Here is an 18,758-nt window from a genome sequence, read left to right as displayed (position 1 = left end):
GCTTACATCCCAAGGTTAAAATCCTAGCATGTTCTTAGAACTTTACACAGCTGTGCAATGGTTAAAAGCCAAATGGAAAACCCAGCCCTGGGCCCTCTAGGCTGGGGTGTGGCCCCAGGTTAGCTGTGTGGCTGATCACTACTGCTAACAAAACCAAACCACAGCCCTAACTGCTGCCAATTATACAGGCAAGTGATTATACAGGCAAGAGAAGGAGTTGTATGCCTCTCCTTGCTGCAGACGGAACGAAAGCATGAAATCCCTTTAGTCAAAGGTCTTCAACTATTACAGGCTTTTCAACCGTTAGTATTCCAGCAGTATCTGGAATAAAAACAAACCCAGTGCTCACTCTCCTGGAACAGATGCTCGACGTCATTAAATTCGGTAGAAACGGACAAACGCAACTTAACAAATTCTGAATGAAGCCAGATGTCACCATTTCTATTTGTATAGTATGATTCACACTTTAGACTTAACTCCTGATGAAGCTTAATGTATGAGACAAGGCTATGAGTTGACATTAAAAAAAAATACTATACAAAATGTATACCATTTCACTGAAAATTGCCCTGAATCATTTCAAGTGAGCTAGGCAGTTTTTTAATGTCGTTAGGTTTTTATTTATTTTTATTTATTTTTTTATGTTCCCTCTGTTCCCACTTTCTAGAGTGTCGTTAGGTTTTTAGTTTATCGAGGCACTTTAGAACTTTGATGCAAATACAGAATCCTCAGGCCCCGATATCTGGTAAAATATTTCCACCAATTTTAACAATTAAAAGGTATTGTCCATCTCTATACACTTATTTAGAACTGTGCTGGCCATTGTGGAAAAATTAAAAAGTATATGACTCACTTTTTCTGAGAATTTTATAATCTGATTAAGATGCCAAATCCAATACATAAAGCAAGCTGACAATAACTAAACAAAACAACATGGCACTGGAGTCCACTGTGGCAGTAGCTGCCAGTCCTCAGCTTAGCTCTGCCTGCATCCACTCTCTGGGCTAAGAATTTACATGTCCTCTTTGCTTTACGGTCTGTAATTTATTTTACTTCACCATAAGCAGCCTGATATAAATGTTTAGTTCATCAAACTTTAGGGGGTAGTTAGAAATTTACACTTCAGGGTGATCAACTAGTACCTCGTCAGGAAGACCAGACATAGAAGGGGTCATTAAGTGCAACTCCAGCTGTACATTGATGAAGATATGAATTAGTGGAACTTTCCTGGTCCCAACACAGCCAATAAATAAATAAATAAGTAAGTAAATAAATAAATAAATAGTAAAAAAAAAAAAGAGAGAGAGATGAACTAGTGAATGGCATAAATGGGGTTTCATTGGTGAAGTCAGTGGCTTATTAACCAGGAAAATAAATGTTAGAAATAGACACTACTTGCAGGATTCGAGGTATGCAGATGGCTTCCTTGGCCTTGTATGAACAGGGAGTAGAATCTAGGGTTTACACTGTTAGGCGTGTTGCATGAAGCTGGATTCCTGGTTCCGTGAGCTGCCACTGGATTACATGGTTTCTGGTGCCTGATGCTGACTCTAGGAGTAACAGAATCCTATGTATGGAACACTGTCAAGCCTGACTCAAGTATCTTTTCTGCAGGGTGGTGGTAAGAGAACCTAGAAGGACAGAGGATTGCGGCTTCAAGTTTACAAAACAGATTGCTATACTGGGATTTCCCTGGTGGCACAGGGGTTACAAATGCACCTGCCAATGCAGGGGACACGGGTTCGATCCCTGCTCCAGGAAGATCCCATATGCCACGAAGCAACTAAGCCGGTGTGCCACAACTACTGAGCCTGTGATCTAGAGCCCACAAGCCACAACTACCGAAGCCCAAGCACCTAGAGCCTGTACTCCGCAACAAGAGAAGCCACCACAATAAGCCCTCACACCGCAAGGAAGAGTAGTCCCGGCTCTCCGCAACTAGAGAAAGCCCATGTGCAGCAATGAAGACCCAATGCAGTCAAAAATAAAATAAATAAATAAATAAAATTAAAAAAAAAAATTCTACATTGCTTTGTGCCTGCTTGCTAATAAAAATATATACGTGGAGAATTTGGCCTGAGACTTGCTTTCATTACATCCTAACAGGGGTGATGTTGGAGAATGGCTAATTCTCATCCACCTCAAACTTTCTTCTGGCTACTGTTCTCTAAGCTGGATCCAATTTAGTTTGATTTTTAGATGCTGGAAAGAACTACTTTAAAGCCAAGTGCAATTTTGGCCCTTACTGACTGGTTATGTGGCTGACCATAAATCCTCTAGGTTTAATTTTACTCCCATTAAATGAGGATAAAACCTACCTCCCAAGGTTACCACAAAATTTAAAACAATTATGTACAGAGCCCTGTCAGCTGTTCGTTCATTCTTAGTTTCTTTCCTCTGCATTACTGTCCCGTTGTTTTCGTTTTCCTATCCCAGAGGAAACACACAAATGTTTGTAGAACTGAAATGAATAATTTTTCTCTCTATTCTGTTTTGGTTTCTTTGGACTGAACAAAGTTCAGAATTGTAAACCTGGTGCCTATAATTACTCCAACTTAAACCTGGATGACTTGAATCATCAGAGAGGCTGAAGTCCTCTGGCCATTCCCTTCCTTTTCTTCCTTTTCTAGCACCCAGGGTCCTTCCTCACCCACTTCTGGAACCCACTGTGCCCATTCACTGTTCTTGGGCTCTCCATGGGTAGTTACTGCTTTGGCCTCTCTCAAATCACCTGTCACTTGCCTTCGATACACTTCAGAAGAGGGTATCTATTTAGCCTTCATTTCACTTAAAAACTCCTCTCTTCACTAAGCAGTGAAAGATGAGAAGTTATCACAGAATGGTTTTAGGTATGGTAGCCAGCCTCCCAGCTGGGCCCCTATGATCTTTACCTCCTAGCATCACATCCTATTGTAGTCCTCTTCCCACACTGAATCAAGGCTGCGAGTTCAGTACACATGGCAGGAATGATGATGCGTGATTGTCAACATTAGGTTAGAAAAGGCACAACTGCCTCTGTAACGGTCTCTCAAGTGGTTCACTCTGAGGGAAGCCAGCTGCGTGCTGTGAGGACACTGACGCAGTGGACAGATCCTGTGGGGAGGAACCCACCTGAGTCACCTTGGAAGTACATCCTCCAGGACCAGTCAAGCCTCAGTGACTGAAGGCACAGCCAGACACCTGCCTGCAATCTTAGGAGAGACCCCAAGCCAGAGAGACACACCTGGCCACTCTCAAATTCGTGACCCTCTCTTGCTCTCACCACAGGATAAACTTCCAGGCTTCTGCTGAGGTGGAGGGCGTGCTGCTACTAGTTGCTTACAGTAGGAAAAGGAGGCGGGGTGTTTAAGAGGCTGGCTTCTTAAACCCAGTTCAACCACTCCTGCCATCCTGGCCTCATCCGCCCCTCAGCCTGAGGACCCTGATGCTCCAGTCCTGGAGCCTTTTGAGGACCCTGCCCTGAAAATTGGTGGGGCTCATCTGTCCCACTTCCAGCTTCTGGCTCAGCTTTCTCAGGTCCTCTGAGTTTGTGGCCACTCATCCACCTGCTTTCTGGCAGCAGCAGGTGCCTCGGGTCTCTGAATCAGGGGATGTTCAGGTAATATTCAGGTTGGGTACCATATAAAGATAGAAGGATGGAGTAAACATGTATGAAGCATCCCAGGATTTCTCCAGTCTACTTCTCACTCTCAGTTTCCTAAACACCAGCAGCTAGGCCCTTACCCTCTGGGGTGATGGGATGAATTGGGAGATTGGGGTTGACATATATACGCTAATCTGTATAAAATAAATAGCTAATAAAAAATTGATTTTCAAAAAAAAAAAGAGTTTGCAGGCATTTTCTTAGGGGATCTGGCCAACACATGAGGAAAGGCCTAAAGACACTGACATTAGAATTTCCCTAATAACTGGCTCAGCCAGCTCATTACAACAAAAGTGCAACCTTCCCCCCACCCTCACGTTCTTGTTCAGAACTTCAGGTTTTAGTCCCTTACTCTTATATCTGAGAACACTAATGATTGTCAAATAGCTGAGGAAAACCAAAAAACAATATGGAGAGATAAAAAATTATTAAAAAGTTCATAGAGATAAGAGGAATACATTGTCTCATGAAGCAAGAAAACTATACTGTTAAAAAAGATCATTCAGAGGACAAAAAAGACCTCTTAGGAATTAAAAACACAACAGCATAAATAAAAACTTCAATTGAAGTTGAAGGAAAAGTTAAAATTGAAGAAATTAGAGTGAAAAGACAAAGAAATAATGAGAGGAAGAATAAGAAAAGCAGATAAATAATCCAGGAATTCCAGGAGATCTAGAAAGTAAAACAAAACAAAATAAAACACTCACCAGAGAGGAAAACACCAACGAAATAATTCAAGAAAATTTCTCAAAACTGGAGGATAGATTTTCTAGATTTAAAGGGCCCACTGAGTGTCCAGTACAGTGGGTTAAAAAAAAACAACAACTGGCACTGAGGTATATTATTGTGAAATTTCCCAACATATTCAACCAACTTTCAGAGAAGAATATACAGTTTTATACATATATAAAGGACTGGGAATTGAAATGGTGGCTGGAATTAGAATACTTTTTTAACAGCCATACTGTGAACAAGGAAACAGTGGAGCAATGTCTTCAAAATTCTGAAGAAAACAAAAAACAAAAAAAATTTCAGCGAAAATAATTTCCAACATAGAACTTTCTATGCAATCATGCTATCAGTCAAGTGACGTAGTATACAGACATTTTTAGACAGGCAGGTTCTTACATAATTTTTAACCTCCATATGCTTTTTCTTAGGGAGCTTCTGTAGGATGTGGTCCATGCAAATGAAGCAACAAAACAAGGGGAAAAAAAAAGAAGACATGAGGTCTAGGAACTAGAAGCTCCAACATAGGAGAGAAGTAAAGGCACTCTGTAGATGGTAATGACAGATCTCAGATAACCAGGCAGAGGGAGCAACCAGTCTAGATAAGCAGGTTGGCAGTCTCTGAGAGAGACTTCTTCAGAAACTAACATCTGATATGAAACCGATAGAATCATGAAACACCTGCAGAGACTATTTAGACAACTGGCAAATATTTCAATACTGAATGAACGTTAACTCTGTAAAACACACACACAAACCAAACAGACAAAAATAAACAAGTAAAAAGAAAATTATTAACTCCTGTGCTGATAAGAAAAAAAGTAGTTTAGTATATGCCCCATTTCAGAATAGCATATATAGTCATAATAAGGTAAACTTTGAGTATTTTTCTAATCAAAACTGAGATATAACTACACTGTAAGGATGGCAATTGCACATGGTGTAGACCAGGAGAATAAAGGGCTAAGTCCTCACGTTCCTCGGGGAAAGTCAAGGTACAACGCCCCTAACTGAAAAAAGCCAGGAGGCGGCAGTACTTAACTTGCCGTTAAGGTATGTGGAGGTAAAGACTAGACAGAGTTGAAAGTAGTTTCTCTGGGGAACGGAAATGAGGAGCAGGGCGTCTGGGACCTGTTCTTCTTCTTAAGAAATCTTGTAGAACTAGCAGGTCTTTTAAACTGTACCCTATATGTAACTTTGAAGAAAATTTTTAAAAAATGAAGTGTAATAGTAAATAGAGAGACTGCTTTTTCAAAATAATATTTATGTGATTTTGGTAAATAATATTTTGGGTGTTGAATTTCCTTTTGAATACATTGAGAGGCTTGGACTAAATAACTTCTAAGGTCCCTTGACCTCTACACCTGTATGTTTTTTTATCTCTTTGTACAAGTGTGTGGACTTGTGAACACAAACACACAGAGATCTGCGAATCAACAGTGGAACTCCCCTGATTATTTATTTGATCATTAAAAATTAATATGTATTATCCACATATCTACAAAGACACAACCCCATCCTACCGAATGAAGGAGAACAAGGCGGCCCAACCATCTATGGATTTGTAGAGAAACACCTGAGGCTGCATTTGTCTTCCTCTGTTCATGTGAGAGGAAGAGACTAAAGTTCCCTGCTGTTTAGACTCTGGCCTGTGACGCATGCACAGTGATGCTGACCTAAAGGTTAATATTTATCCATCTCAGGGAGTTAAACTTGGCTTGAGAACTTGGGGTTGGGGAGGAGGGGAGGAAAGTGCTACAAACTTAGGTAGAGATTTGTGCTCAAGTCAATATTAATCTTGGTAGCACAGCCAAGTCACTTGCATCCTCTCTGGCACTTGCCAAGGAAGAACATGGGAAGCCCTTCAAGAAAACCAACACTAACGTAGGAGGGCTGGGTATGGAGCTATGAATTAAAGAGAAATATGAAGACTGTCCAGTTCAAACCACCTCCCATTTCTTCCTAGCTTGCTGACTGGTAAATCACTTAATCTCTCTATGCCCTGGATTCTTCACCATGTGTAAATATACAGGGAACATGTATATTTATGAATACCTATTCCATGTGGCTGTTAGGAGAAGCGTATGTGTTAACACCTGTAGACCACTGAAAACAGTGCCTTGATACATCTTCTCTTAAAACAGATGCAAAGAACATACTGACTTACAGGGGCCTTGGATTCATGGCTGCTGTGCATTTGCAATGAGCTCTCTTTCTCTCTCTCTCTTTTTAACCTGGTCTTTATTTATGTAACCTGGTCTTCAGTATAATGGAAGACCTAAGAGAGAATTTCCCATGACAAATTTGGTCAAGTCAATCTCAAAAAGTCAAGGGACATATTGTTCACTGATCATAGTAATCCTGTTTGGTAAAATCTCAGGTTACATTTACTTGCACTAACACTTAGTATCTGACACTGAAGCTTTCCTTTGGTTGCCAGATGTATTTGGCACTCTGAATGTGCTGGACAAACTGCGCTAATGCCAAGCCAAGGAGTCCAACAACTGGTTTGGGACATGCCCTCATTCTTTTTTGTTATCCAGGTCCTCAACAATACCTGGCATACAGAGAAGGTACTCGTTTGTTGAATTTAAAATGAAAAAAAAAATACATTGGTATGCTTCCCATAGTCAAAATTATATAACCATACCTTATAATCACCCACGATCCTCTCATCTAAGAATGCAGTCTTATTTTTCGCATTCATTTTTTCTGTTTATACTAAAAGTTTTATAGGTGAAACCACTATATTAAATGGAATGTTACTATATCATATTACAGTATATGTAATTTACATTAAAATAAATTAATAAAGAAGACTGTCATCCTAGGGAAGTAGTAGTATTTAATTGTGAGCTATTTTTGCCTCAAAAACCCCAAAGAATATTAATTCCTTATCAGATATATGGTTTGCAAATATTTTCTCCCATTTCACAGGTTGCCTTTTCACTCTTGTCATTTCCTTTGCTATGCAGCTTTTTAGCTTGATATAGTCTCATTTGTCTATTTTTGCTTTTGTTGCTTGTGCTTTTGGTGTCAGATCCCAGAAACCATTGCCAAGATTAATGTCATGAAGATCTTCTGTTATATTTCCTTTTTGGAGTTCTATAGTTTTAGGTCTTAGGTTTACATCTTTAGTGCACTGTGAGTTGATTTTTGTGTATAGTGTAAGATAAGGGTCCAATTTCATTCTTTTGCATGTGGATACCCAGTTTTCCCAATTGTCTTTTTCTCCTTGTGACTCTTGGCACCCTTGTCGAAGATTAGTTGACCCTATGGTGTAGACTACAGGTCTGTATGCCCTAATGAATGGGATTAGTGCCTTTATAAAAGAGACCCCAGCAAGCTCCCCTGCCTCTTATGCCACATGAAGTTATGGTGAGAACACTGTTCTCTATGAACCAGGAAGTGAGATTTCACCAAATACTGAATCCCAATACATTGAACCCGGATTTTCCAGCCTCCAGAAGTGAGAAATAAATTTCTGTTGCTTATAAGCCACCCACTCTATGCTATTCTGTTATAGCAGCCTGGATGGACTAAGATGCCATATATTTATAAACTTATTTCTGGGAATTTTATTCTGTTCCATTTGTCTATATGTCTGTTTTTATGCTAGTACCACACTGTTTTAATTACTGTAGCTTTGTAATAAATTTTGAAATCAGAAAGTGTGATACCCCAAGCTTGTTCTTTCTCAAATTTGCTTTGGCTATTCTGGGTCTTTTTTTGGTTCCAAATGAATTTTAGAATTGTTTTTTCTTTTCCTGAAAAACTGCCATTGAGATTTTGACAGATATTGCATTGAATCTGCAGGTCACTTTGGGTAATATGGACATTTTAACCATATTAAGTCTTCCAATCCATGAACATGAGATGTCTTCCTGTTTATTTCTGTCTTCTTTATTTCTTTCATCAATGTTTTGTAGTTTTCAGTGTACAGATCTTTCACTTGCTTGGTTAAACTTATTCCTATAAAAATATTTAATTCTTTGTGATGCTACTGTAATTGGGATTGTTTTCTTAATTCCCTTTTTGGATAGTTTGTTGTTGGCACACAGACATGCAACTCATTTTTGTATGTTGATTCTATATCCTGTGACTGTACTGAATTCACCTATTAGTTCTAATTTGTGTGTGTGTGTGTGTGTGTGTGTGTGTGTGTGTAAAATCTTTAGGCTTTTCTACATGTAAGATCCTGTGGATTTTATAATTATTTCATAAATGGTTCTAGGACAATAGATTGTTAGGAAAAGGTCAGATCCTGAATTAAGTGAGAACAAAAAAATTTGGAGGAAAATACAAGTGAATATTTATCTACTTTAAGAATAAGGAAGGACTTTTCAGTTACTAAAGGTCTGGAAGAAACACAAAGTAAAAATTAATAGATTACATAAGAAGTAAATATTTTTCACCTTAAAGGATACCATCAACAAAACTGCAAAGACTAAATGGAACAATGCTTGTGACACAGATGATAGTTATTACCTTTAACTTTAAAAGCGTTCATAATTCAATAGGATGCTTATTAAAGATACCAAAAAAAAAACAAAACAAAAAAAAAAAAAACAAAGGACATGATCAACCAATTGAGAAAAGAATAAATACTAAAGGCAATGATCATGAAAAATTATTCAGTTACAGAAATAAATGCAAATAACTGGATAACAGTTCTGTCTAGTAAACTGAACTTTTAAAAAAATGATAAGAGCCAGTGTTAAAAAGCTTTAAGATAATAACTTTTGCTCCAAAAATTCTAGTCCTTGGAGTCTAACCAAAGAATGTAATCACAGAATCAGAGAAGTATAAGCAAAGATCTTTTAAAAAGTGTTCCACTTGGAATTATCCTTTGATAAATTATGATACAGCCATAAATTGGAAAAAAGAAAACACTAAGTTAAAAAAAAGTAGGGTGGGACTTCCCTGGTGGTGCAGTGGTTAAGAATCTGCCTGCCTGCCAACGCATGGGACACGGGTTAGATCCCTGGTTCGGGAAGATCCCACATGCCGCAGAGCAATCAAGCCCATGTGCCACAACTACTGAGCCTGTGCTCTAGGGCCCACGAGCCACACTTGAGCCCACGTGCCATAGCTACTAAAGCCCGCCCGCCTAAAGCTTGTGCTCTGCAACAAGAGAAGCCATTGCAATGAGAAGGCTGCACACCCGCAATGAAGAGTAGCCCCCGTGCACCGCACTACAGAAAGTCCATGCACAGCAACAAAGACCCAACACAGCCAATAAATAAATTAATTAATTAAAAAAAAAAGTCGTGTATGAGACTAAGTGAAAAAAAGCTGGGTGTATATATAAAATGTAATATAAATTTTATTATAAACAAATTGCCACATATATAATCAAAGGGGATATACTTAAATGAAAACAGAGGTCATCTTGGGGTAAGTAGTAGGATAAGCTTATGATTTTTGTCAAAATTGGATCAGATTTCTTTAAAAACCATGAGATATATTTATTGGCAGTCTTTCCATAGTAGATTTTATTTTAGACTTCAATGATTTGCTACATAAAGAGAGCAGGTATCATATGATGCTGGAAAGGAATATTCTTCTAAAGCACATTTTGGAAAGGCTTAATAAGCATGATGTTAAAAATATATGTCTATCCTGCAGACTCAGGGAATATCTTGGAATACAGGGAGAGTTGTGTTAAATGCTTCCTCCACATTTGCCTTTTTCAACTTCTCCTTTATCTATCTATCTATCTATCTATTTGAAGTTATTTATTTATTTATTGGTTGCGTTGGGTTTTCGTTGCTGCACATAGGCTTTCTGTAGTTATGGCAAGTCGGGGCTACTCTTCACTGTGATGAGTGGGCTTCTCATTGCAGTGGCTTCTCTTGTTGTGGCTCATGGGCTCTGGGTGTGCAGGCTTCAGTAGTTGCAGCACATAGGCTCAACAGTTGTGGCTCATGGGCTCTAGAGTACAGGCTCAATAGTCGTGGCACGTGGGCTTAGTTGCTCTGCGGCATGTGGGATCTTCCTGGAGCAGGGATTGAACCCGTGTCCCCTGCATTAGCAGGTGGATTCCCAACCACTGAGCTACCTAGGAAATCCCTTTATATTTTTTGCTTATATTTGAAGCTGCGTTATTTTGACATAAAAAATCATACTTTTATTTTTTGTTGGAAACTATACCCTAGATAAAAAATTGAAAGACCATATTTATTATTTTATGTTTTTTTTCACTTTGAATGTATTTCCTTCTGATACTAGTATGCAGCCCCTGATTTCTCTCTGTTGCATTTGTTTGCCTTATCTTGGCCTCTCTTTTTATTATTTATTTTCTTTGTCACATTATTCTGGGTGAACAGCAATTGACTTTACTTCTTTTCTGACCCAGCCTAAGAGTCTCTAAGAGTCTCTGTCTTTTAATAGAGAAGTTTAAACTATTTACATTTATGCTGTGCACTGAACCTCTCTTCTGTTGTCTTATTTTGCCATTTTCTTAATGCCTCCTCGTTGTTTCTTTTGTTTTCAGACTTCTGCTTTTACTTTCTGCTTTGTTTTAAATTTCCTTCAGCATGTTGCAAGGTGTAAGTAGTGTTTCAAAAATTCTCCGCATGAGAGAAAACATTCTTCTTTTATCCTCCTCTTTAAAAAGCATTATTTACATGAAGTGGTACCCAAATGAAGTTTTAATACAAGCTTTCTAGTTCAACACTGATTGTGTCACTTTTGAGGATAAAGGCAGCCCTTATACTAATTATGCAAGGACAATAGGTGTCAACTGGAAGGATTTTGGGCAAACAGGTTGGTTAGTCATCCTATCTCTGGGTGATAGGAGAAAGGAGGTGCAGGCTTGGGGTGGGTAGAAGATTTTGCTTTGGTGTATTCTGTCCCTAAAGTGGCTGATGAACATTCAAAGGGAGGTAGTCTATTGGCAGTTGTATGTATTGGCCAGAACTTAGAAGAAAGCTTTGGGCTCAATATAAAGATTTCAGAGTCATTTTGGGCCATGAGACTGAATAACAAAATAGAGGCAATAAGTGTGTAGTGTTAAAGAAAAGACTGAATTCTGACAAACACTGCTTAATGTAAAAAAAGAAAGAAAAAACTACAAAGGAGATTCATAAATTGCAGCCAGAGGGTAGGAAAAAAAATAAAGAAGGTTCACTCCAATCCTTGCCATGTCTTCTCATGAGACTTTCAGGATCAAGTAATTTCTGGCCAAGAAACAAAAGGAGAATCATCCATTCTGCAATGGTTTCAGGTAAAAACTGGTGACAAAACCAGATACAACTCCAAGAGGAGACACTGGAGAAGAACCAAGCTGGGTCTATACGGAATTGCACGTGAGATGGCACCATGTTTATGCCGTATCAAGGTCACTAACATCTTTCTAAATCAAGCTGGAAAAACCACCATTATCTGAACAGCTGGACAAGTCTTATTGGGAAAACAATATTTCTATACTTCTGTACTAGTAGGTTGGTTCAGTAATAAATACGTGAGATCTTTCATTTGAAAAACAAACGATCAAATACATAAAGAAGTGAGTTTGGTAATGAAGCAGGTAAAGAGTTTCAGGGAGGAGGACTGACCAGCAGTGTTAAATGACACTCAAGGGTCAGGTAAGCAAAGGACTGTGAATGCCTCTCAGGTTTAGCACCAAGAAGTTACCAAGAAGGTAACTGGTGACCTTGGCAAAGGCAATTTTGGTACAGTGGTGAATCTGGAAGCTAGATTGCTATGGGTTAACCAGTAGTAGGAGGTGAGGAAGTGGACACATTAGGCATAAAAACCCTTAGAAGGAAATGGGCTGTGAATGGAAGCTGAGAGAGTGAGAAAGAAAATAGGATTAAGGGAAGGTTTGCTTAAGTTGGGAGTTTTCAAGTCATTTGCATGTGTTGGTAGGAGATAGTTGGAAGAAAGGAAGAAGTTGAAGACAGAGGAAATAGATAGGATCATGGCTTGAGTCAGGTCTGTTAGCAGGCAGGAGGGAAAAACGAAGGATTAGCCTCAGATAGGAGATGGTGGGGAATAAGGCGGACCTGTGCTCAGCATCTTCATTTTACGTGTCTTCCTGTTTTGCAGAGGCAGAAAAAGAGCTCCCAGCCCCTCTTGCAGTAGGGTTCCCATACCAACTTAGATTCAGACAATCCTATGCAGGATGAGAAATGTAGAAGAAAGGGAGGCAGAGGTTGTACTTTGGCTACTCCTGCTTTTTCTGCTGGCAAGCCCCACAGGGACGCACTCGGTCTTCCATTAGCATGTTAACAGTGTTCCAGCATCCTGGTGCTTTGTGGATGTCAAGAGGCAGAATGTAGGCCATTTGTTTTCTTGTCTGTGCAGATCCATGAGGCATGGCGTGACTTTAGGGCCACCACTTGTAACAGCTCACCAGCGAATCCCAGCTCAGGCAGTGTTCCACTGATCATTTCCAATTCCCCCTCTTTTTGGTTGTGTAAGAGGAGGTACCTCCCTGGAAGGGTGAGTTCTGTTGTGGTTTTTTTGTTGTTGTTTTTGTTTTTAGAGTCATTGAGCCCGCTACTCAAGCCTTTCCAGGGATACTATAAGCGCTGAATTCCCTGTATTAAATTTCCTTTTGCTTGAAATACCTAATGTAATTTCTGTTTCCTGCAAGTGAACTCTCATTGAGAGGCACATCTACTCTTGTATCAGGACGGAAGGAAGGATGGATGTACATCTTCTTCCCTAACCGCTAACTTAAATTTAGTATTTTCTTCAATTCTGAATGTAGGCATCAAACTATAGCACCATTGGCAGTTCCTGTGAGTTTGCCTCTAATAGAAAGCAGATATTTTCCTATTATATTAGAGCTGTTGTAGACCTCAACACACTGTTTATGCTCATAACTATGGTATGTATTAGACTCCCGTTAGATCCTGTTCTATAATACATTTATAAAGAAACACACACCGACATTTTTCCAAAGATGAAATATAGATGGCTAACAGGCACATGAAAAGAAGCTCAGCGTCACTAATTATTAGAGAAATGCAAGTCAAAACAACTATGAGACATCACCTCACACCTGTCAGAATGGCTATCATTAAAAAAAATCTACAAATAACAAATGTTGGAGAAGATGTGGAGAAAAGGGAACCCTCATACACTGTTGGTGGGAATGTAAATTGGTGCAGCCACTACAGAAAACAGTATGGAGTTTCCTTAAAAAACTAAAAATGGAACCACCATATGACCCAGCAATCCCACTCCTGGGTATATTAAAAAAAAAAAAAAAAGCCAAAACCCAAAAAGCGAAAAGAAAACACTAATTCAAAAAGATACATGGCACCCCAATGCTCACAGCAGCATTATTTACAATAGCTGAAACCCAAGTGTCCATCAACAGATGAAAGGACAAGATACACACACACACACACACACACACACACACACACAATGGAATATTAGCCGTAAAAAAAAAAAAGAATTAAATTCTGCCCTTTGCCACAACTTGAATGAACCTAGCGAATATTATACCTAGTGGTATAAGTCAGAGTTAGCAAATCCTATATGATATCACTTATATATGGAATCTAAAAAATAACACAAGTGACTGTGTATGCAAAACAGAAACAGACTCACAGATATAGAAAATAAACTAGTGGTTACCAAAGGGGAGAGGGAAGTGGGAAGGACAAAACAGGGGTATGGGATTAAGAGATACAAACTGCTGTGTGTAAAATAGATAAGCAACAAGGAAATATTGTATAGCACAAGGAATTATAGCCATTATCTTGCAATAACATTTTATTTTAAGCTCTTTATTGGAATATAATTGTTCTACATTCTTGTACCAGCTTATGAGGTACACCAAAGTGAATCAGCTGTGTTTATACACATATCCCCACATTCCCTCCCTCCCGCGACTCCCCGCCACCTTCCCCGTCCTGGCCCTCTAAGGCATCCCCCATCATCTAGTTGATCTCCCTTTTATCTTGCAATAACTTTTAATGGAGTATAATCTGTAAAAATACTGAATCATTATGCTGTATACCTGAAACAAATGTAATAGTGTAAATCAACTATATTTCAATTTAAAAGATGGAATATAAAAAAAGCATCACTATACCACAATTTTTAAAAATTGATAACTCTATTTGCTTTGTAATCCTATGTATTTTATTTTATGCATTTAAAAACATCATCCTGAAAAGGGATCCATAGGCTTCCAGAGACTGGTAAAACAGTCCATAGCAGAAAACATGTTAAGAAGCCTGTTCTAATGTCTCTTATTATGCCTGTAAAGCAGGGTCTCTAAACTTTGGCAAGAGTGACATTTTAGGGTGGATAATTCTTTCTTTTGGGGGACTACTATGCTAGTAGCACCCTTGTTGACCACATGACAATCAAAGACATTGTCACCTGGGGGGTAAAAGTCACCCTGGTTGCGAACCACTACTGTAAAGTAGTGCTAAGTGTGAGGAAGGTGACTGGGTCTAAGATCTGATTCGAGGAGAGAGGGCTTAAAATGGATGTAACAGAGAGAAGTTACTAAGGAAACATGAAATTGAGTGATGTTGGGGGACCAGCTGAAGTCCACTATGGTCATCCCTCAGTATCCTTGGGGGATCAAGGAGCCCCACGGATACTAACATCCGAGACGCTCAAGTCCCTTATATAAAAAGGCAGAGTATTTGCATATAACCTATGCACACTCACCCATATACTTTAAATCATCCCTAGGTTATTTATAATACCTAATACAACATAAATGCTATGTAAATAACTGTAAATACAATGTAAGTGCTACGTAAATAGTTGCTGGTGTGTGGCAAATTCAAGGTTTGCTTTTTGGAACTTTCTGGAACTTACTTTTTTCAAATATTTTTGATCTGCAGCGGGTTGAATCCACAGGTGCAGAACCTGCCAATATAGAGGGCTGAATGTATAGAGTAGCCCACGGATAAGAGAAGAGGTTTTTCAAGTTGTTTGCTTGTACTCGCCATACGTGATGAATATTCCAGTGATGGACAGTCTACCATCAACAGCATTTGTGATATAGGTGCTGATTCACAAATGAGATGGGCTGGGGTTACCTACAATGTCCAAAGTACTATTTCTTCCACTGATCCCAATGCTAACATGTCTTAAAATGCTGGTTGGAAAAAAAAAACACTTTTTTTAAGAAGAAGGATAACAAGAACGTTTAGAACCTAAAATAACTGCTATTGCCCCTTCTTCTGCTCTTGTCTAGAACAGCAGCAACAGGAAGCAGAGTGGGGACATCCTGGACTTGAGTGGATCAGGAGGTTGCTGCTCCAAGAAAATCTGAGGCCAGCTGCCATGGCTGTGAAGGACTTGGAGCAACTCTATAATCCAGAAGTTTGACTCCTGGGGCATATACCCAGGAGCAACGAAAATATACGAGGGTGGGGTTTCCTAGGTGGTGCAGTGGTTAAGAATCCACCTGCTAATGCAGGGGACTTGGGTTCGATTCCTGCCCCAGGTAGATCCCACATGCCATGGAGCAACGAAGCACATGTGCCACAGCTACTGAGCCTGTGCTCTAGAGCCCGTGAGCCACAACTCTTGAGCCCGTGTGCTGCAACTACTGAAGCACGTGTGCCTAGAGCCCATGCTCCGCAACAAGAGAAGCCACCACAATAAGGAGCCCGTGTACCACAATGAAGAGTAACTCTGCTCGCTGCAACTAGAGAAAGCCCATGTGCAGCAACAAAGAGCCAACGCAGCCAATAAATAAATAACTAAATTTATTTAAAAAAAAAAAAAGAAAATATACTAGGGCGAGTCACAAATTATCCGCACTCTGGCTGTAGAATTTATATAAGTTTTAATATAAGCAGACTGTGGATAATTTTTGACTCACCCTCATATATAGCCATGTAAAAACTTGTCCGAGAGTGTTGATAGCAGCTTTATTCAGAGTAATCCCAAGCTGGAAATAACACTAATGTCCATCAACAGTATAATACCCTGTGGTGTGGTTATACAATGAAATACTACTAAGCAAGAAAAAAGAATGAACTGCTGATATATGCAACAACACGGATGAAACTCAAGAACATGCTGAGTAAAAGCAGCCTTCCACAAAAGAGAACATACATTCTTACAGACTATGATTCACTTATATAAGTTTTAAATAGGCTAAATTAATCTATGGTGATTAAAAAAATCAGAATAGTGACTGACTCCTTCGGGGTGGGGACAAGAATTGATTGGGAAGCAGCACAAGAAATTTTTCCTGGGTGATGATGTTCTCTATATTTCTTGATGAGGAGTTGGGTTATGCAGTTGTATGCAGTTGCCAAAACTCACCAAATTGTATGCTTGGATTTGTGCATTTCACTGCATGTAAATTATACCAGAGGAAGGGGAGAAGGAAGGACAGGGGAAGGTGAATGAGAAGAGGAAGAGAACGGCAAATAAAAACTGAACTCATCGTCAACAAAACACATGCTGAAATGTTTGAGATGAAATGATGTCTGTAATACACTCTGAGATGTAGTCCAAAAAAAAGGAGGGGGTGGCGGGGGAGGGACTGGTGGTTTGCCAGGTGGTTAGATATGTGATAAAGAAAAGACAAATAACGTTAACTGTAGCTTCTCGGTGGTGAAATGTACAATTCTTCAAATTTTTCTGTAGCTTGAAAGTGTTCACGCTAAAGAACGTGAGTGTACGGCAGCGTATCTCTTTTTGCCTTTGTGAAGTATTTCATTAACCTTCAGGCCAAAAAAGCTCATTGAAAACCAGCAAAGCATTTCATATGGTTCTTTATTTTAATGAATGCAACCTAAAATGCTGCACATGGCATCTCCGGTCCATTAAAAACAACAATCACTCATGACGTTGTCACCATCATCTCTGGGTTGCCGGGGCTGTCCTGGCACCTCTGGGCTCATTACCTTACACATGTCAGCCTCCCATAGAGAACTTAATGGTTTTCTTTATCTTCTAACAAAAAGCTCTAGGCTGAGTCTCATCTGCAGAATTTCCAGACAGCCAGGAACTAGAACAGATGTCCAAGAGGAAGATTATGTCTGTGATGGTGGATATTTTTAGCAGAACGTATTATTCAAATACGTTATGAAGGTGTGGGACTGTGCGTGTGTTTATGGGTACTGATCCAGAAGTGGGAGAATGAAAATATATTTTAGAAAGAAAATACACATAAGTCATAAAAAGGAATAGTGACTTTAATCCAAATTCTATACAGAGAGAAACCTTTTTCCTTCTCTCTTTTTTCTTAAGCTCATATTCAATGCCATATGACACTGTCACCTGGCAAAGGGGTGTGACAAAGTCTGCCTGGATTTGGCCCCTCCAGCTCTTTCCTAGCTTCCCTTTCTCAATAAACCTTTGACAAAGGTCAGGTGTTTGAAAGGCTGGGTTTTTCCTTGTTTGGTTAAAGTGTTTCTTGCTCAGCAGAATGATTAAATGTCTCTGAGTGTCAATAAATAAGTGGTTTCACTGATGCTTTTTGGAATCTATTTCCCTGAAGGCTGCTTGGTGGCGTGCCTGGGATTGGTTTGGTTTTGTGTGAAACGAGTAGGTAAACAATGTAATTACCAGGCTGCCTAGCCCCTGCGGCTCTTGATACCTGCAGAACCACGTATTTAAGAAGAGGGCAGGGATAAAATGTCTTCACCTGAAACCAGGAGTCAGGCTTTGAACTTCAACGCAAACTGACAAAATGCCAAGGTGCTAAAGTGGCAGAAGCCGGGCTTGAACTAAAGGGATCTCAGGAGCCCTAGTGCAGCTGTGCCGGTGCTGGAAAGAATGTATGAATTAGGTAAATATCTACTAGGAAAAAAAAAAGACAATAAGGCAGTTTCTTGAACAAAGACACACCAGTTTCTGATTAACTTTATTCCGGATGGAGGCCATAATTCAAATCTGATTCATCAGTGTCTAACAATTCTGGCTGTGGACTGGGGGGGGAGGGGGGGCGGGGGGGAGGGGAACACGTATCAGAACTAGATTAGCTACAGTAACCCCATACTGAATAAGTTCAGGGAGATCTTTACGGTTCATTTTATTTGTGTGGTCGCCTCCATGCTGTCGTTAGGGAGAGAAGGGTGGTTTTCTGTAAAGCCAGGTCAAACCATCTCTTCTTGAGAAGCAGCTGACTGACGTGCAAACCAAGTATCTTCTGCTTGTCTCATTGGAATAATATAGTAGACATGTTTCATACAATGACTCAGTTAGTGGTACCCAGGTCCCAAAAAGTAGCAGACAGACTTTGAAACTTAATAGGATTGAGGAGGAAAAAAAATCCTGGCTCCTTCCTTAACATAAATTGTATATAATCAGCAAATCAGCAGGTAGTTTTCATTGGTGTGTGACTCACTTGGGACTTAATTCCAATAAAGATGATGTGGTGACGTTTAAAAGCTGGGCTGAAGTTAAAAACATAGGAAAACCGAAGGTGACTGGTGGA

General features: G+C 39.5%; 1 protein-coding gene across 4 annotated transcripts in view; it reads right to left on the bottom strand.

The window, feature by feature from the left end:
* The window catches only part of C3H4orf19 (chromosome 3 C4orf19 homolog), an 83,911-nt gene that overhangs the window by 41,195 nt on the left and 23,958 nt on the right, over window positions 1-18,758 (bottom strand). Inside the window, exon 1 of one of the 4 annotated variants that reach the window (XM_057730116.1) lies at window positions 5,896-5,959. The exons of the other annotated variants lie outside the window; for them this stretch is intronic. The gene's annotated coding sequence lies outside the window, so the exon portion shown is untranslated. Of the gene's footprint in view, window positions 1-5,895; window positions 5,960-18,758 lie in introns of those variants that run through there. 4 annotated transcript variants of the gene reach the window in all.

The sequence above is a fragment of the Hippopotamus amphibius genome, chromosome 3, assembly GCF_030028045.1.
Source record: "Hippopotamus amphibius kiboko isolate mHipAmp2 chromosome 3, mHipAmp2.hap2, whole genome shotgun sequence".
NCBI classification, from domain to species: Eukaryota; Metazoa; Chordata; class Mammalia; order Artiodactyla; family Hippopotamidae; genus Hippopotamus; species Hippopotamus amphibius.
Note: the sequence above shows the minus strand (reverse complement) of the source record. Positions and strands in the feature narration are given on the sequence as shown.